Source organism: Lissotriton helveticus, chromosome 8 (assembly GCF_964261635.1).
Source record: "Lissotriton helveticus chromosome 8, aLisHel1.1, whole genome shotgun sequence".
NCBI lineage: Eukaryota > Metazoa > Chordata > Amphibia > Caudata > Salamandridae > Lissotriton > Lissotriton helveticus.
In genome coordinates this window covers 1,187,292,487-1,187,313,586 of record NC_136069.1, presented here as the reverse complement: position 1 = coordinate 1,187,313,586, position 21,100 = coordinate 1,187,292,487, and positions in this window count along the sequence as shown.

Genomic DNA, 21,100 nt, shown 5'->3' with positions numbered 1-21,100 from the left:
GAGATACAGATGTTACCATCTCAGGGAACATGGTCCAATGGGGAAGGGCGCATTGATTGTACTGGCGGCATCAGGTGATACCAGGCCATGCCCGCTACTAACATCCAAGGATTTTTGTAGGCCTGGGAATGTGGGGGGGAAGGGTATGTATTGGTTCAGTAGGATGGGACATGGATGCCCATTAGCCAAGTTTGGGATATTTTGAGAAAAAGTTGGAATACTTTGAGTTTGGAGGAAAAATAATATTGGATACACTTTTCTAAGAGGAGGGCTGCTATAGAAGAAGTCAGGACAGAAAGATGATCCAAGGGACAAACAGGTGGACATCATCTAAGTTTCATAGCTTTGTGACAATGTCCTCATCTACTGTTGGGAAGAAAGTATTTTTGGCAATTTAGTCCCAGTGCTTGGGAGATTGGGTGGAGAGAAGGAGGTGTGGGTCTGTGGACACTCAATAAATTAGTAATTAGTCAGTAATTTAGTCTACGAGTACATGCAGATTAAAGAAGTTTTGGAAGGCAGCTCTAGCTTGGTTCCAGAAACCTGGAGGTGTTATGGTCGAACAAGGTCATGGGTGAGAACGCAGGGCTCAACTGATACCGATGTTGCAGGAGTTGGCAGGAAGAGGGGTCCAGCTGATTTATTTATTATACACTTTGGGGAGAATGGTCTGGTACAAGATATAGATTCATTCTTGATAAAGAGAATAAAAGCGCACATGAAGGACATAGTGACATGATGGCTCCCAGTTATGAGAGATTAAGTCTTTTTTTTCTACTAGGAGGTATCAAGAGTCTCACATAGGAAAGGGGTACCTTTGTGCAACCAGAACCTGTAGCTAATGGCTCTGATCTGTTACGATAAGATGCAATACAGGGCACAAGTTCTAAAAAAGAAAGTGGGGGGACTGACCAAGTTAGGCAGTATGCAAGTGACATCATGACGTGTGCCATCAAAGCACATGATGTCATGACGGGCTACATTCCACGTGGCATCACAGGAAGTGACCTCACGGGAAGTGACATCACGAGAAGTGACATCAGATACTGAGATCTCACACATGTGTTTATAAGGTGCATCATGAGAACATTATGTTATTTAACATATGAGATTTGGAGTCATGCTTGTGCCAAAAAAGTGGCGCAATCCTGACGCAAAACGCTGGGCCTCAATGAATTTTTTTTTTTTAAACCTGCCACAAAGAAATTGGCAACAAGGAAAAGCATGGTAGTACATCTGTCCTGCTTAACTGGTTGCAAAGTCTCCATTTTAAAATATTTTATGGGATTAAGGCATCTGCTGCAGAGGTGACCCGTAGATAAATCTCAGGGAATAATAACATTAGTGAGATAACTTGGGAGCCTTATGCATTTGTTGGAGAGATCTGAATTTTGTGTAGTCCCAAATTTTAATCAAAGTAATATAGAAGATTAGGTTGTCTCCTGCGAAATATAATCACCCACTGTTCTTGGGGGGGCGATTTGGGATTGTTGAACCTCTATTTTGTGGCTACCGTCTTCAGGTTTATTATTCATGATATCGCAACACGCATGGTGAGCATCTTATACAATGTTGTGAGCATAAATATACCACTTAATTATGCAGTGGTGCTCTGAAATGTGTATGTTATAACATGTACCAACTGAAAATGCAATAAAATACGTTTTTAAAAAAAGTTGTCGCCTGGAAAGCATATCTTGTAACATGCAGATCACAGATTTGTATTTTGTGTTGATAGCTAAGTGGATTACTGCTTTGAACACAGAGATGCCTTGGTACTTGCAGTTAATAAATTGTAATCCTTCCAGTAGGCCACAGTGAGCTATGAAGGGTATTTGACTCCTACACCTTGTAACCCTGACTGTCTCTTGTAACACATCTTGTACATTGATTTACACACGTACATGATTTATTTGGAATGGATAATGTGTATGTTATGTAAAGCGCTCTCACACTCTGCATTGTGATGAGTAGCGCTATCAAAGAAATAAAATGGTGATATTTATATTATTTGTCTAAATACTGGGACTGACCAACACATCTGACATTCTTACAGTGCATGCACTTATATACAACAAAGTAAAAAGCATGCATCTCTTAAGTACCTGTGAACAGATACCAATCAGTGTGCTTTTGTTTCCTCGCTGGTGCATTTGTGAGGTTCCTGGATGCCTCCAGTCCAATACTCGATCAAAAGGAGGCCTGATGGCCCCTTAACTTCTCTCTTTATCTTCGTCTAGCTGGAGGTGAAAAAAAGCCCCGGCCTACCTGCACGTTGCTGCTGGGAATGGAAAGCAGACAATGTGCAGGAGCTGCTAAATGAGTCCCGGTGTCTCACAAATACACTGGAACAAGTTCAACATATTTCTGCAGGGCCCAACTTCTTAGCAGGGGGGACGGCGTCCACCCTGTGCAAATAGTGGGTGGACGCGGTGTACCCGCGTGTACCCCCGACTCCTGCCCGGATGAAATCTATGCGTCCTTCAATGAACTGGTCATTTATATACGATAGTCCAGGCGCTTATCAAGTGGTTTCAGATTGGAGTAAGGGAATATAAAGAAAAAGACAATAAAACAACCTGGGAGTATTCTCTCTAGTGGTGGAAACATCACCAAAAAGTACTGAATTTCAGGTTAAAAAGCAAACAAAGGGGAGTGGATGCCCCCCAGCAGAAAAGCATGATGGGTATCTTGTTGATCTGGATATCATATTGGGTTTTACCGGGGCGGAGGTGGTCATGACGCCTCATGGGGATCCTGAAGTTCAAGAGGATGGGTGCCAGAAGGGACCTGGAAGTGAGAGCAGAAGGGTTACTAAGCCATTCCGAATGCCAGTGAGGATAAGTAGTATAAGGGTACTTGGGAGCATGGCTGTTATTTTGTATTTGTGTTTTGAGGCAGAACTTTGTAGATGGTAGTGGTCTTAGAGTTGTGGGTTGTTGTTTATAAGCCAGATGTGTCTGCATACAAATGCAACCGTTTCCTCTAAACAGCGTCTAGTGGTGTGCGCCGCCCGCCCCAATGTACACCAGGGATTTGCATGAAACTATCTCTGATGCCATTTGGGAGTGGACAGACACTAGAGTAATCAGTCGCGTGTAAGGAATTTTTTTAATGTCACCTCTTTTGTTGAATTCTCTCCAGTCTGTCCCAGTGATGTATAAGGTTGAGGATTTCTGTTGTCGCAAAACCGCATTCGTCAACTAACATTGCAAGCAAGGTTCATGAAAGCACACGGAAGTTGGGTTTGCCTTCAGCAGCGACACCTCCATCAGTTCACGTATTTTTGTCTTTGCATGCACTCCTGTCGCCACACGCTTGGATCATACATAAACGCAACACGCTTGGACCGAAGGGCAACCCCCATGTTACCAAGCTTTGCATGTTTACCATCTCGCGTGTAGGCCATTACCAGCTGGGAGCTATGTTCCCCTTCTCAGATCAGGAAAGACAAGTGCTGGCGTTCTGTTTTTTGTTATTGTTTCTCGACTTTCCACCGCCTTGGATCTTTTCCTTGTCGAGGGGCCAAGCCTGTGTGGTTGTTGGCAGCCTGGGTGAGCTTCAACCGTGCATAGCGTCTGCACCAGATCTTCCATGCACGGATTCCAGCAGTGTCCGGGGGCGTCTGACGTAAAACCTGCTGAAATGAAGTCAAAATTCACGATATCACAGAAACGGGAGGCAGCCGTGAGGCTCTTACGATGTCCCAAAAAAGGCAACCGTGTACCTTGCCCTTCAAAAGTATGTTTTAATAATGTGAGATCTCTCTAGCGTCGCCTTTGCCTGACTCCGCGGGCAAATGGCCAACTTCCAGGAAAAGTTATGGGATAAAAAAGCGCATGGTTTCTAAGAAAGACTCGTTTTCGCCATTCCACTCGACCACAGATCAGTTTCGGAATTCTGAAACACGAATCAGGCATGTCGGGGTGGAACCCACTTTGAATACATCTGTTTGCACTCCATGGTTCATAACAATTGGAATCCGGCCACTGGCATACTTCAGTGCACGGCTAGCTTAAAGAAAATGAGCATTCCAGGACAAGTGGTTATGTCTGGATAAGAAGGTTTCAGTTTTTTTTTTATTCTAGTTAAAATTTTAGGAAGGGAAGTCAATTGCACAGCAGCTTATGAAAGAACCTGGGCCTGGACCACTCTGCACATACAAGGATGTGACGCGGGGGGGCCATCAACCCTCTATGGAGCCCCAACCCTCCAGGGTGGGGGGCATTCTGCCCAAGGGAATGGATATCTGTGAGATATGGGAAACTCGTTGCCCCCTCATCAAATCCTCTGGGGGAGGGTGGTATTAATATGTGTTACGCCACTTGTTATCGGGTGTCTCTCGGTGGTAAGTGGGGGTTAGCTTAATGCCTATAAATATATGTGAGTTTTGGCAGTCCCAGGGGCCCCTCACCACACTCTGCAGGAAGGTCCTTTCAATTTGCCATACATAACTAGGGCCACTGGAATTATGCAGCAAGGGAAGGCAAATTATGTGGCATTATGCGGCACAGTTTGAGATAGTATTACTATATTTGTTCGCATTTTTAAACTTGTGAGCACTGTCTGGGCATTGGTTGCAATTCACTAGTAACAGTTTAACACCCAAACACAGCAATAAGGTACAGAAAGGTGGCCAGTCAACCTTTGCAAAGGGCCTTCCACTGCTCGGCAATGCGTGTTGCTACGTTTCTAGTAACCTTTGAACCGCTTGAGCTAGAAACACATATTTTTGTTAAAATCAGCAGATTACGCAGCAGATGATGGATTATGTGGCAAATGCGGCAAATCTATAAATATGCAAAAATTGACGAACAATCGCATATTTCCAGTGGCCCTGTACATAACTGAACTGTTTGAAAGGTAATGCAAGAAACTCAGTTTAGAACAAGCAGTTGCAAAGCCAATAGGTCTCGCCAATGCAAAAGCTGTTGTCTTTGCCAATATGTCTTAGCCATGTTGTACATTAGCGTGGCTGCTGTTCAGCATGGCTACAACTTAGTAGCATAGAATGTTGTAAAGTGGAGCAGAGGGGAGTGTTATTGAGCAGTGTAGAGTTGTGAAGTGTTGTGGTGTGGCGTGGAACAAGTAGACTGTCTTAGAGGTGAAGTGCATAGAGTGGAATTGAGTGTGGTAGAGGTGAGTGGCATAGAGTGTTTAGAGTGTCCAGGAGTGTCGTGTAATGGAGTTTCACAGCCTGGCATAAAGTGGAATAGAGTGGTGAAGAACAAAGTGGATAGTAATAGAGTGGATTGGAGTGGCATAGAATGGATTAGTGTAGTAGAGTGGAATGGCATAGAGTAGAGTGGAGCAGCATAGAGTGTCATAGAATGGAGTGGCATGGAGTGGCATACAGGCGTGGAGTGGCATAGAAAGGAATAGTGGAGTGGAGTACTGGGGAGAAGTTTGTCATAGAATAAAGTGGAGTAAAGTGGTATGAGGTGGTGTAGAGGGAGATGCGTACGGTGAACAGCCTTTACGACGTGGCTGTTACACCGCCGTGCCTTTACAACGCGGTCTTTTCAACGCAAGTCGTTACCACGACTTGCGCTGGAGGGCGCTGCAGGACAAGGAATTTTTTAATTTACTATCCAACACCTTCCCTACTGCACGTAGGCTGGTGTTGGAATAGTAAATAAAAAAATTCCTAAGTCCGCACCCCCTCCAACGCAAGTCGTGATAACGACTTGCGTTGAAAAAAACGCGTTGTAACGGCACGCATTGTAAAAGTAAGCGTCGTAATGCCGTACATCCATGCGTACAGCTTCAGAGAATGGAGTAGTGTTGTAGAGTGGCGCAGAGTGGAGTAGAGTGTTGTAGAAAGGAGTGATAGAGTGGAGTAGAGTATCAGAGTGGAGTAGAGTTTAATGAAGTACAGCATCATAGAGTGGAGTATCGTGGAGTGGAGTAGAGTGGCGTAGAGTGGAGTGGCATAAAGTGCACTTGTGCAGAGTGGATTAGCATAGAGTGCGTTGGTTTTTAGTATAGTGGTGTAGAGTGTATTACCGTAAAGTGCAGTGACAGAGTAGAGTGGGGTACATTGCAGTGGCGAAGAGTGGAGTGGTACAGAGTGGAGTGGCATAGTGTGGAGTGGCAGAGAGTAGATTACGTCAGAGTAGAGTGAAGTGACATAGAGTGGAGTGGTGCAGGGTAGAGTGGAGTGAGGCAGTGTAGATTGTGGGGATGCAGGGTAGAGTGTAGAGGTGTAGAGTAGAGTGCCATAGACTACAGTGGTGTACAGTGGAGTGATGTAGAGTAGAGTGGCATATAGTTGAGAGGTACAGAATAGAGTGCAGTGGTGCAGAGTAGAGTTGCTTGGAGTTCAGTGCCAGAGAGAGAATTCTTGCAGAGTAAAGTGTTGTAGACTGCAGTGGTTTAGAGGAGAGGGCAGTGGCATAGAGTAGAGTGGTGTAGAGAGTAGTGGCACAGAGTACTGTGGTGCAGAGCAGAAAAGAGGGGCATAGAGTGCAGTGGCATAGAGCACAAGGTTGTAGCGTGCAGTAGAGTGCTTCAGAGTAGAGTATACTGGCATAGAGTGCAGTGGTGCAGAGTAGTTGGCATAGAGTGCAGTGGTGCAGAGTGCATTGTTTTTTAGTACAGTGGTGTACAGTGCACTGGCGCAAAGTGCATTGGTTTAGAGTAAAGTGGCGTAGAGTAGAATGGTGCAGAGTAGATTGGCACAGTGCAGACTGGCACAGCATAGATTCGAATGGCACAGAGTGGCGTAGTGTGTAGTGGCATAGAGTGCAAAGGCATAGATCAGAGTAGTGATGTGGTGTAGAGTAGAGGGGTGTAGGGTAGAGTAAAGTGGCATAACGTAGTGGCATTAGAGTACATTGGCACAGAGTACAGTGGAATAGATTAGAGTGGTGCAGAGTAGAGTGGCACAGATCGAAGTTATGCAGCATAGATTGCAGTGGCTTAGAGCAGAGTGGAGATGAATAGAGTGACGTAGAGTAGAGTGTTTCAAAGTAGAGTGAAGTGGCCCAGAGTGCAGTTGTACAGGGTAGAGTGCAGTAGTTCAGGGTAGGGTGCAATGGCATAGATTGCAGTGGGGTAGAGTAGAGTGGTGTACAGTGCAGTGGTGCAGAGTAGATTAGAGTGGCATAGAGCGGATTGGCATATATTGCACTGATGTAGAGATGGAGTGGTAAAGAGTAGAGTGCATTAGCATAAAGTGCAGTTGTATTGAATAGGGAGGTGTAGAGAGGTATAGAGTTAAGTGGGGTGGAATGGTGCAGGGTAGAGTGCAGTGGCATAGAGTAGTTGCATAGAATGCACTGGCATACAGTGGAGAGGTACAGAGTACAGTGCATTGGCATAGAGCGCATTGGTATAGCGTGCAGTGTTGCAGAGTAGTGTGGCATAGAGTGGAGTGGCGTAGAGTGCAGAGTAAAGGGGAGGGAGGGAGGCTGCCTTTCCAGATGACGAGGAGAGCCGCAGGAATTGGCGCAGGACGGCGGGCGTCGGGAGTGAGTCGGGCCCATCCAGAATCTGAGTACGTTTATTTGTATATTTTTATTTAATTAAATCCCTCCTACCTCCCCCCATCCCCACAATGGCAGCGTTGTGATTGGTGAGGCGCAGGGGAGAGCACCCCAGCCGCGCCATTTTCTCCTACATAGAGAATAACTGGCTGAGTCCATATAAACACTATCCTGGGGTGGGGTAGGGTGGAAGGCACAAGGGTGCCAGGGGGCACTGAGCAATGAAAATTGGTATTACGAATCAGTGTTGCCCGAAAGGCGCTGGTGGGAGCGAGGGAGGGTGAGAGTCACTGCAGGAAGAGCTAACCTGGTTATCAGGGACCAAACCCCTCCTCAATGCCTCAAATTAACCTCTTGCGCCTCACCCAGACCTGAGGCAGGTGCGATGCTGGGCACTCAAGGGACGTTTACCCTACCCTGTTTCAACCTACCCCTGCCCTCTTTCATTGAAGTACAGAACGACTGGGGTTGTAGTATGACATCACTGAGTTGATACATTTTACATCTTTAGTTCCTTAATAGTAAGTGGCTACGGGAGAGAGAGCCAGGAGTATAGACTACCAGGAGTGGAAACTACCAGAAGTAAACTGGCAAACTAGATCTTCCCTTCTGTTACTGTCTTCATAGCCCAAGAGACAAGAGCAGTGCCAGGGGTCCGAAACGGTAAGCTGGGTATTGGAGCTGCTACACCGTGCTGACTGCTGACCCTAACCACTGACAGGTTACCCCTTTTTTATATTTTTATTTTAATATCGGGCCGCTGTAACTTTTAAAAAAGTCAAATCAGAGCCCTGCACTCATCACAGAGCAGCACCTCAAACAAAGGGAAAAAAATCAAGTCTACGGTGGCTTGGACAATTCCAAACAGAATCACTGCCAATCAGAGCGCCCGATAACTTCTACCTTTCCTGAAGAATGCAATTAGCACCGAGCACTCAAGCAGCATGACCAAGGACAGTCCAACAGCAACTAAAACAGACTCATTACCACATTAGTGTCCCCCGGGCTTTAAGTGGGTCGGGTCTGTCCGGCGCTCAGCACCGGCAGTTTTTTTTACAGGAGGCCTTGAAACGGTTCTCTATCCGGCTCTGTTTTGTGCCCTGGCACAGGCGGTCCGTTTTTTTCCAGACTGCAGTGACAGCAGACACATTGATATGCGCTGCTCACACTGCTCACTTCTCACTAGTGGAGAAGTAGCGGCATTACGTCATGCCAGGTGAGTGTTGTAGGAGAAGGGAAATCCTTTAAAGAGTCATTTTCTCTCTGGATTGCCCCTCTCTTTTTTAAACTCAAGAGCAGCAACATTGTTGTGGTGTCACCAGGGCTTGAAGTCGAAGCTTTTTCAATATTATATACAAGCCATACTTTCTGCTTATTTATCTTATGCAACAAACAACTGATGACACAGCCAATAGTCAGGACTTTTTGTAGGTATGAGGTTACTTGTTGTATCATATATCTGGATGGAATGACAGAAACAGCAAAATACATGTCGGGTGGCACACTATGCTAAGCACAGATTTTTAGTTTACGTGTTTTAAAGCCACGCCCTAATTACATTGGCCACGCCCCTTTGAGAGACCCCCCAGTTTTTTCATCCCACTTAAAGCCCTGAGTGTCCCTCTACTGACCGCCGAAGGATAAACCACGGAGCAAGCCCTGCAGTAACCCAGGCTGTGAGCGACAGCCCGGATGTTTACCCCAGCAGCCTGCTGGCAGCTGTCCCCAGCTTGGGCTGTAACCCGGCCTGTTTACTTTTCAGCCACGACTCTACACGTCACCAGCATGGCAGCTCCGCATCCCTATGCTGGCCGAGGAGGCCGCGGCCCCCCTTTGCGGGGGTTAATCTGCTGGCTGGTGGCGTCTGCCTCAGATGAATGGCAGGCGGGTTATTACACGTCTCAGCTGTGAGGCACCAGTTGGTCCTCTTTACTGCCGGGCACACAGCAGCCAGTGGCTGACCACAAGAGGCCAGCTTGGGCGGGGAGAGATGCAGACAGCAACGCGGGCCGAAGGTATTACCCAAAGGTCCACGGGGCTGAGTTTTCAACTAAGAGTGCACAACCGTGGCGATGCCTGGACTGGCAGAGCGGCGAGCGCCAGATATCAAATCCACATAGTGAACTTTCACCAGGAAGACACCAGCTTCTTCGACCTTAAGCATACACATGGAGAAAGGAAACCCACATACAAAACAGTGACACACACTTGCACTAAAGCACTCACCAAAGAACCTTGAGGGGCACCTCACCATGCAGCCCGCCTTTCAGAATACGGAGCACTACACTAACAAGCGGCAATGAAAGTGATCTCGAAAGCGATCGCTATTGTAAAAAATAACAAGCATTTACAATGCAATGGTTTCGCCTTTGGAAAAGTTAGAGTTATTGGCATTGTAAATGACAAAATTTGTATTTATGTGTTGGTTTTGAAAACAGATAAATAAATGGCATTGTCATTTACATTGCCATTAGCTTAATCTCTGCAGTCACCACTCTGCACTCCCTAGTCACTCCCTAGTCACTCTTCACTCCCTAGTCACTCTCCACTCCCTAGTCACTCTCCACTCCCTAGTCACTCTCCATTCTATTTTAAGCCTAGATTTTCATGATGTCCACTTTATTGACTGGTCCGAAGTTACTAGTTTTAACTAGGTGCAGGCCCACTAACCTGAAAATCAGCATGCAAACTATTTCAACAATTGTGGTCTGAAAAGTAGAGAATCGGTTTGTATTTTGACCATCCCACACAATATTATAACCTTTGTTAATTCAATTAAAATGAGTACATTTCTCACAAGAATTACAAAGGTATGGAGAATTGTAGGCATCAGCAACAGGTACTGTATATCAGTTTGTGCATGAAGAATTTCGGAAAAGAGTAAGTTAAAACGCTACTCTACTGCCACTGAGAACTGTACCTAAACCAATAACGAGCACTGGCAAAGCCAAAGAGTCTGGCTTTATTATCCGGCCTTAGCGCTTTTGGCTTTTGCAATGATGGTTTTGTTTGATAGCACTTTATCAGTTTTCTAACTAGGTAAGCCAAAGAATTTTTTCAACACGTCGGCCATCTAGGAACAGTAAAATAATTAAAGTACGGGGGAAAAAAACATTAGGAAAACCATTAAAAAAAGACCAATCCTGCATATGTACATACAGACAGCATGCTCTGAATACTTTGCTAACTTAACCATTCTTTACCCTTCCCAAGATGACTAACGTGTTATGGAGCCATGAGTGACCCATCTTAGAACGCAAAATAATTAAAAAGAATTTTTAAAAAAAGTATTCAAAGATAACACCCTATGTTTGCACACCGATGAACAGAGTCTTGATTGCCTGCAGGCTTTTCTTCAACAGTAAGCCTTGTCAGCCACTAACACATATGAAGTTGTAAGGCAGTGATCTATTTAACACTTTCCAATATGCCTGAACACATGTCTTTTCACTTTACCACTCACTAGTGTGACGTATTAACTGGACCACTGCTGCTAACTCCAAGCTGCATTTCAACTAATATTGTAATCGTAAATGTAAATTAAGTAGTGAGGCCAAAAAAACGAACCAGTTATGAGGCTTGCAACCGTAGGATTATTGTGGATACTTTTTTTTTTTATTACTGGTCGAGTCATTTCCTTATTACTCTCTCCATGTATTCGTCCCGTACAGGCAAAAGCACAATAAAATTCAGAACTTGCCACCCAAAAGAATCAAACAGCATACATGTTTCCATAGTAGAACTCCTTACAAAGTTGACAAGTGCCATCTAACCTACACAGCAGTCTTTGACACCCTGGAACATACTCAGTGATGAAGGCAGATTATTATAAGGCTCAGACTGACGTATACCCCGATTGTCATAAAATCGCAATTGTGTACGCTTAAATAACTGTGAAGGAAATTGATTTTTCTATACTTATGAGCACAAGCAGTGCCTACTGTGTTAGTTACAACATTGTTGATCCTTCCACAAACCCCAAACCGGTTTATAAACATCTGGGCATGAGAAAATACGGATGACTATCCAAGGTGCAAAAAACGTTTGCTAAATCTATTTTCCGAGGGGATGAAAGAACCGCAAATCCCAGCAGACGCCGCTATTCTGCAGCTAGGGATGATGTCATCTACAAGTCGGGCACACGGACAGCGGGGGGGCAGGGGGGAGGACAGCGGCACCGATTTGGAAAAATGATACGGTGGTACCGTATTCCTTCTCAACTGTAACTCTCACCCCTCTGAAGAGTTAGTTCACTTTAGTCATGCCGACTATATAACGATGGCAAGGGCTGTACTGTGCGGGAACAGACATTCACTCTCATCAAGGTTCAAGGCTGCCTGCACAGCTTATGGGGTTTACTTGGAAATGGGGGAGGGGTCCAATTTTTGTAAGCAAGGGGGTACAGATACCGGTGAGATGGTGCCAATCTTACAAGTGTGTCACTTTCACGCCCTTAAATAAGTGTGTCTCAATGCACAAATAACATGAACAAATTCATTAAAGAGAATCCCTTTCTTTGAAAACACAGTGAAAACAAACATTTTAGAAACACTTCATTATAAACATTATGCACGATCATCTCACATCCATCTTCCCGCTCCTCGATAGTGGAACATGTTAAAATCGTAAAACATTGACGACATCTATACACAAGCACCATACTTGTAATGGAATACCTTTAACACAACATGCATTGAGCACTGTTCCGGGGACAGTGCTTACGCATCTCTTATCATAAACCCACCTTCGGCTCAGTCTACTTTATCAGTGGACCACTGTAAGTAAATCGCAGACCCCGGGACGAAAATCCTTGTTCTGATGACCGTCAGCTCAAAGGTAGAGGATCACACACTTACACGCATACGTTACTGCATCCCAGCCTTTATTCTCATTTTACTTAAAATGCAAACAGTCCACACGGGCATTGTTTTCTTCCCGCCGACCACTATCCTCTCACCACCACTCGGTGTTTCTCAAGACCCCTTGAACCGGATGCCAGCTTCCAGTTACCGCCAGACAGGCATGTACTTTGTAGTGAGAATTACAGTACCACCACACACTATCATGAACACTGTCGCACACAGGCATCGAAGGGCCCTTGTACAGCACAACTAAGGAAGGTTCTTCATAACTAGGTGGATTTCAGGTTCCCAGATACACAGCAGATTCCGAATGCACGCTCGGTCTATATTTATTACAAGCTCAAAAGCTAAAAGTCCGTTAATCTTTGGTAAAGACATCTACGGCCCGTAAGACTGCTCACTCGCAGACCCCTGGTTTACTTCCCCAAACACACACTTTCATGCCATGGCACCCTGCCGTATAAATAATGCTGCAGAGCCGCCCCCCCCCCCCCAATTGTAGAGCATCCTTTACCACCGACTTCGCCCCTACTTCTCCCTCCTCACCTGCAGACTCGCCGGTGTTGATCCAGTCGGGGTTGGCGATGCTCGCGATGGCGAAGATGTCGGCGGCTAGAAAAAGACATCCTGAGATGATGGTCAGTATATCCATATCTCGCTCACCGCGGCCTCAGCTCGCCCCGCCACCGCCGCCACTGGGCCTCAGAGCGGGGAGCAGGCAGCGCCGGAGGGGAGAGTCCCCTCCACTGGCCGCGTACGGGAGCCAGCGGCAGAAAGCTGGCCGGAGAGCGCCGGGACGCCGTACCGGAAGTACAAGTCCAGCTCCAGTGCTTCCCGGAAGTACACCACCCCACTGTCTGTTCTCATGAGTGTTATGGGTTTTCTGCGCTAGAAAAAGAAGAGGGACAAAACCCACTGTTTCCAGGTCCAGAAAAAAGCATGCCCAGGCACTGAACGCAAAGACTAAAGCAAGCCCCACCTACAAACGAAAATAAGCGGCTAACAAAGTGAGCGATAAAGTGGCTGGCTTAATGTTTCAAAAGTAACACAAATACCGAAGCAGAACTCTGAAGTTTTCAAACTTCATGCGAGAGTAGCTTATCACCGAAGCAGAACTCTGAAGTTTTCAAACTTCATGCGAGAGTAGCTTATCCTCATCACCACGGTTTAGCTTTCCATTAAGGAACTTACAGGTATTAATAACTGAGAAACGGGACTACAAATACCAAAATGCAAAGCAGAAAACTGAACTAGAGCCTCTCACCAACAACCCGCATGGGCATAGACGAACTCCGCAGGGTCCTCCTCTCTGCCAGACAATTATTTAATATACCGAGCAATCTACCCTCTCACTCCCAACCCACAAAATAATAAAACAAGGGGGGGGGGCGGGAAAGACACGGACGAGGGGAGGGGGGCGGGAAAGAAACGGATAGCGGGGGGGGGCGGGAAATGACCGGACAGGAAAGGAACCACTCACCTGGACTTCCTCGGCCGGCGGTCGGCCGCCAAATGGCCCAAACAAACCTCAACCAGCCAAAAAAAAAGCCCCGCCCACCGCCGCATGACGTGGCCAAAAGAGAAAAATTCTCGGGAACGCCCCCGAATCTGGTCCGGCCTTGAAGGACAGATCCGGCACCCAATGGCTAGCCTCCATTTATGGAGCTAGCCAATGGGAGCCGGGGGACGTTCCCGAAGCACTTATAGTTAACAAAGGATTTCGCCTGCGCCGAAAAGCTGCGCAGAGCGCAGCCTTCGGCAGGCGAAACCCAAAAACACGCCAGCGAGTGGTGCGCACGCCATATGTTTTCAATTATCACGCCCATGTCTGGGCACCATAATTGAAAACATATGGGCTTTGGTGCGCGTAACAGACACCAATAGGCCATGGGCGGAACAATGCGCCCGCCTTTGGCCTATTGCGTGGTCTGTTTTAAAAAAACACGCAAACAAAGCCCAATAGCGGAACCCAAAAGGAAAAGCACACACACGAGCGTTTGTGATTCCAGGGTCTGTTTTCAAACCCCGGACAAAGGGGCTCTCACCTGCCCGAGCAGTGCGGTCGTGCTCGAGGGAAGGTGGAGAGTGGCTTACCCACTGTTGTGGGTACTAACTGTTTGGTGGGCCGACCAAACAGTCACTACCGACAACAGTGGGTAAGCCACTCCTCCCCTGCCCTCGAGCACTACCGCCCACCCTCCCGCCATCAACAAGGCACTTCTGCTTTCTCGAGTGCAAGAAGCAGAAACATAAAATGATCGCTTTTACCATTTTATGTTTCTGCTTCTCGCACCGTGAGAAATCAGTGGGGCAATACCCAAACGCCCCTATGGAGGAGCCACCACGGCCTCTGGGCAAGTGTGGCAGTCAGAACATTTTTTACTGCCTTCTCCAAGAGGTAAGTAAGATTCCAAACTTTGCTGGTGCAATTTACATTTCGTATAACCTTAGAAGAGTAGTAGAGATTTGGGGAGAATGAGGTGGGAGTCAGTAGGGAGAGTGAGGGGGAGAAAGAGTGAGACGGAGGGAAATAATGGGCAAGGAAGATCAACAGAGTATTTATCGAAAGTGTGGAGGAAGACAAAGGAAGGAGCTTGAGTAAGAACGTGATGAAAACAAATTAGAAGATAAAAGGGGAGAACACAGGAGGAAGATGAAGAGAAAAGCAGAAGGGGAGAGAGAGGAGAGGGGGGATTAAGTGATTAAGTTAGAAGAAGAGTGAAAATAGAAAGGGATAGAAATAGAAGAATAGAGACAGGGTAGGACAGACAAGAAGAGAGAAAGATCAACATAGTGATTAGTGGAGGTAAAGTGAACAGACAAAATGGAAGAGCGAATGGGGGAGGGAAAAGGGAGAAGTGGAGCGACGGCAAGAGATTGAGGGAGAGACGGTGACGACAAAGAAGAGATGTAGACATGAAAAGGGAAAGAGACCAAGAGAGAAACTTGAGAAGGCAGGGGAGACAGAGGCCGATAGACACATCAGTAATGTTGCGGTTGACATTTGACCTGTAGCCAACACAGCTAATCTCGTTGACTGATCTCGCTTGTCACCGCCCGCCTAATCCACGCCACGCACGCACGTACGTTGCCGCGTCACCGTTTCCTCGCGAGCCTCGCCGCTGACAGGCGTACAACCGGGCTCAACAAGTCTCTCCTTAATACACTGCGCCGAGCCGCTCGGGGGTGTAGGGCCCGGTGCACAAGCATAAAAATGTTATCCGGCTTAGTCACGGGCTGTTTCTTCCATAAATACTGCAATTGTACATGCAAAGTGCGTGTTCTGGAGGATGTCTGAGAAGAAGAACAGATGTACAATGGCGGGAAAGGAAGACTCGAGCACCGAGGCCCCTGCTGGCCGGATGAAAGGCAGCGACTGAGCCACGTGCGTCCAAATACCTGACTCTGATAAATTAGTATAAGAAAGTATAATACATTTTTTTTTCACCGCAGAAGACATTCAGGGTTCTAAAAAATATCCAGACCTAATGGTTTTGCCAATGCTTTTTTGGGATCCGTGGGGTACTTTGTTTCTTAATGGGCTAGTTCCTGGTGGAATAAGACGCATGGGAGAAGGGTTTGTGTTCCTTCAACTCCCATTGTGGTGACAACGGTGCTCAGATTCCGTCTTCACGCTCCCAAAACTAAGGAACAGGTTTTGTGTGTATTTTTTAATTACATATTTTCGTTTCCCTTTATCATTGGAGCATTGACAACTGAATCAATAAGGGTTTCAAGTGTCCTCCATTTTCATTCGTTTAAGTTTTGTTTAATGTGTGCTTTTAAGTGATTTTAGTATGGGATGCCTTCTGTCCTACCAGTATTATTTTTCCATCCGAGTTCTCCATCTGTTTTGAGAATTGTATGGCATCTCTCCTCAACTACATTCCTGACTCTATGTAGTGGGGTGGGTAAAACCCCTCAACACTCCTCTGTTTCCCCCTTCCCAGGATGTTTTCCCACCACTTCTACCACTTCTGCATAGACAGTGCTCCCCCGAATTGCTGATGTGATGCGAAATTGCAGTGTATGACCTTTTGGCATAGTGTGGGAGACATGGGGGCGTGCTGCAGGAATACTACGAGGAACCATAAAGCAAGAGGTTTAAGTGGGAAGAAAAAACCGGGGGGGGGGGGGTTTCTCTCAAAGGGGCGTGGTCGATGTAATTAAGGGCGTGTCATAGGAACATTTAAGCTAAAAATCTGTGTTTAGCATAGTGTGCTGCCCCACTAGTATTTTCCTGCTTCTGTCATTGCATCCAGATATATAATAGAACACGTAACATTACACCCTCAACAAAACAGGATTATTGGCTTTGTCAATGGTTGTTAGTTGCATAAGATAAATAAGCAACAACTATGGCTTCATTGTATATAATATTACAAATGCTTCAGTTCTGAAATGATGAGAACATGCAAGAACTGTAATGAGTCTCTGAAGTTACATCACAGGCAGTGAAGGGTGATACTGCAGCAGGGTTAAGATTTTTTTCTTCACCCTGATGGCGAGGGCAAAAATGGAAAGCCCGATAGGGACCCGTCTCATCACCTTCTTTTTAAAACTGCCAGTGCTGAGCACCTTGCCGGACCCTGCCCACTTAAAGCCCTGCATGGAGCTGATGCAGCTGTGGCTGACGTGTAAAGAGTTATATCAATTAAGAGTTTGTGACCACTTTCACTGGGGTTTCAGTGGTACTTGAACTTTACAAATACCATTACTGTGTTCACACTTGGCAGTCAGTTGCCAAGGTGTGGGTGCTTCAGCACAGTGTCTAGCAATGTTTTTTAATCTGGTGTACACAGTGCTTAATTTGTAAACAAATAAGTGGCGGAGCCATAGTCAAGAGGCCACTGCAGCTTGCACTCATTGCCCTATACATGCTGCCAGTGACAGAATCAACACAACTACTAATCAACACACCCTACAAATATGACATTTCAGGCTATTACAGACCCCAAAGCTACAATAATGGCTTGGGCAGCTGATATTAGTCATTTTTAATGTTCATTGAAATAATAGACAACTGGTATTAGGTTAACCTCTAACTTAGATAAACAGTGCAGACTTTCATAAGTGCCGGTGTTGACAATTAAGTTCCGGTGCCGAGAACCGGAAACCACTGGCTCAAATTAAGCACTGGGTGTATAATTTTTTACAGCCAAGTCATTATGCATCATGTAATGTTCACTTTGTAGGCAGGGTCCTAGCTTCCATCGGTGCAGGAGATGTAGTGGCACTAGGACCCAGAGGCCTCAGGGGCTCACTGAACCCTTTTTATTGCAATACTGCATCATTCAACCAGCAGCCAGGGGGCAGTATCCTTCCTTACACTAGGGCCCATGACTCACTGGCTATGCTGCTGTTAGTGGGCAGTAAATATTGCAAGATTATTATCCAAAATGAATGCACTCCCTAATTGTTAACACCATTCATTCACCATACCATGGGTAAATGGCCTGCAGTGGTTCATAGATATGCATTCTTTTGCATTACATCATGCAAGAAGCACTTACGTGGCCAGACGTTTTAACATCAGGACAGGAAGCAGCACTTTTAAAGCCTGGTTTTGATCACTCTCAGCAGACTTTGAACACTGTCCAAGTTCAACATCTAGCATTGCTTGAAATCTTTCAGTGGGGAACGTTTTAACCCAGTATCAATAAGCCCCAACTCTCTCTAGAAGCAATTTACACTTTCGCTGTGTATACTCAAGCTCTTTTTATTTCCCTTGCTATAGAAATCTCTTTAAAAGCAGAATCCATGCTGTGATGTAACAGGAACAAGAAAAATAGGGAAATAAGCAAAACAAAAGATATATATATATATATATATATATATATATATATATACGCGGCCGGTGGAGGGAGTTATGGTGGGGCAGGGAGGCGGGGAGGGGGAGGGGCAGGGTGGAGGGTTCTAAAAACCGGCATATGGATAATTGCAGGTAAGTACACAATTTAATTAATAAAACGAAATTCGTAGCGCGCACAGCATCGCATTTTGCCATGCTGTGCGTGCTACGAATTTCGTTTTATTCATTAAATTGTGTACTTAACTGCAATTATCCATATGCCGGTTTTTAGAACCCTCCACCCTGCCCCTCCCCCTCCCCGCCTCCTTGCCCCACCGTAACTCCCTCCACGGGCCCCGGCTATCTCGAAAAACTGTTCCAGCTCCGTCGTATACAGTCTCAAACGGGGATTGTCTGGGGAGGACCTCTTCGCAAAGCCACAGGAATCAAATCAGGACCATAAGATATTCAGGTGCAGGTGCAAATTTATTCGGCATATAACAATCCTCGGACAAATATATATATATATATATATATATATATATATATATCTGTCATGTGATCAAGGCTCATGCGAGCCGAAACGTTATGGCGACATCAATAAAATAATTCATCTTCCGAAATTGTGGTCCGTGCCTGGTTCCTGTTCGACCAGGGACAGACTAATTTGCATATAGCCAGGTTCTGAGCTGGGATGGGGCAGTGAGCTAAATAACGGTGATGGATCAAGCCCTGATCTTTGGACTGGGTAAGAGTGGTCTGCTTAATTCAGACACTCTGTTCATCACCACCCCCTTTTCTGAATCGTTTTTGGCCACTATAGGTGTGGCAGGGTATACTCAGACATGAGTCCCTTGCTCACTGCTCCATCAGGATTCAAGCAAGCCGGGCCGACGACGGCTGAAATGCCAGAAACCGGTCCCCGGAAGCTTGTCTCCTTTCTGGTGAAGAATTGGCTTGGTAGTTTGGTCTGCCCTGTTCCCATGATGCACTGGGCCAGGGACAGACTAATTTGCATATAGCCAGGTTCTGAGCTGGGATGGGGCAGTGAGCTAAATAACGGTGATGGATCAAGCCCTGATCTTTGGACTGGGTAAGAGTGGTCTGCTTAATTCAGACACTCTGTCCATCACCACCCCCTTTTCTGAATGGTTCCTGTTCGTGACTGATTGCGAGAAGGCAGCGCGAGGGAAACAGAGGTTTTTGCATATATATATATATATATATATATATATATATATATATATATATATTTGATGTCTACAAATAATTTTATGAAACTCAGGTGGCCATGATAGCAACGCGCTACACCAGCTGTGCCCTAGGCTACCTAATTTAAAGTTGTCTACCATCTTTGCAAAATTGCTGCACTTGAAGCGTTCTCACAAACATGGCAGGAGCTGCTTTTAGGACAAAAATTACCAGTGGCTGTGGGTCCACCATTCCAGGCTGGTATGGGGGACTTATTATCACTTATGTTATTCCAGAAAATAGTCCCACAAATGAAGAGTCTATCTTCAGCAACATTTTTACTCATGTCTCTCCCAGTATCTGAGCGGCATTTCAGGAGTTTGTTTATTTGGGGCCACCATGAGTTATAGGTTGGCTCTGGACACAAAGGTTACAGGTGGAAATTGCGTCAGAGGTGCCTCCCATAATTGGGCAGTCCCAGAGTTTCCACTAGAGGCAGCACCATCTCCTCCTTTAGAGACACTGTATTCTTCCACCTCCTAAATGAGGCAGGGCAATATTCCGATGAGAGACGCCATTTTGTGGCTGATGTGATGTAATCACCATCCTCTAATGCAGCCCTTAGCCTTGAGAGACCTACCCCAAAATATGGATAGTGCTGTGTATTTTAGACTCACATTTTGTAGCCATCACTATAGTCTTGAATAGTCCTCACTGTTCAAAGAATGTCAATAGCCCTACTTCCGTCATGTGTATGTGTTGTGAATAAGATTTAAATGTACATATGTCATATGCCAGAACATTCAGTAACAGAGATTTGCAGTCAGTGAAGGTGTTGCAAACAGGTGTGAGTACATTTTCCCTAGTGAGTAATATAATTTATACTTGTAAAGCGCACTAATACCCATGGGTGTCCTGGTGCTGTAACGCATACCGCTATGGAACCCTTCCTGGCTTTTCCCTGTGAAATGTCCACTCCTGGGCACCCCCAAGGTGAAGCCAGGCATCCCAGCGCTGTTGGGGCTGTTGTGGCGATTAAGCAAGCTATTGCCCAGAGTTGCAGAGTGGGACCCATGATTAGAATGGGCACCGAGGCGAGAATGATCAGGTCCGAGGAAATTGAGCCCAAGACCCGCCAAGGCGGGAATTGAACCCTGGTCCCGGGCCAGACCACTGCATAAGGGCTTGCCGCTCTAACCATTGAGCCACACTTCTCCACACGCAACCCTGTCTCGATGTGCAGATACCTGACATTATTACATTCTGGCCCTTTGTTGATCGATCCCACCCCAGGATCAATGTGGTGATGTATTGTGACTTTGCCTTCCAGTAGGCAGGTACCAACTTCACTAATAGCCCCCATCACAACAGGCACTCATTTCCAAGATTATTTACGACCACAGCAGAGTGGCGAAGATCAACTGATCATGAGTCAGAAATCTCTCTCCAGAGATGGGGGGGGGATATGTCTGGAGGTGTGGGAAAGTGGACCTTGCTTACAGGGATCACTCAACAGTGCTATCAATCTAGTGAATTCCAGCACCAAACACTTCTATTAAAATGACACTGTTGGCTGCGATTGATATAATCACACTGTGTGCGATTATCTACCCACTTCATGAGGACTTAGTCTACGCGATTCATGGATCTGTATTAGTTTTCAACTATTGCAATTCATATTATATCACGATTGACAAAAAAATACTGACTTCAAAATATCGAATTTCTAACTTGTATTTAATTTGAAACCAAAATAACGTTTTATATAA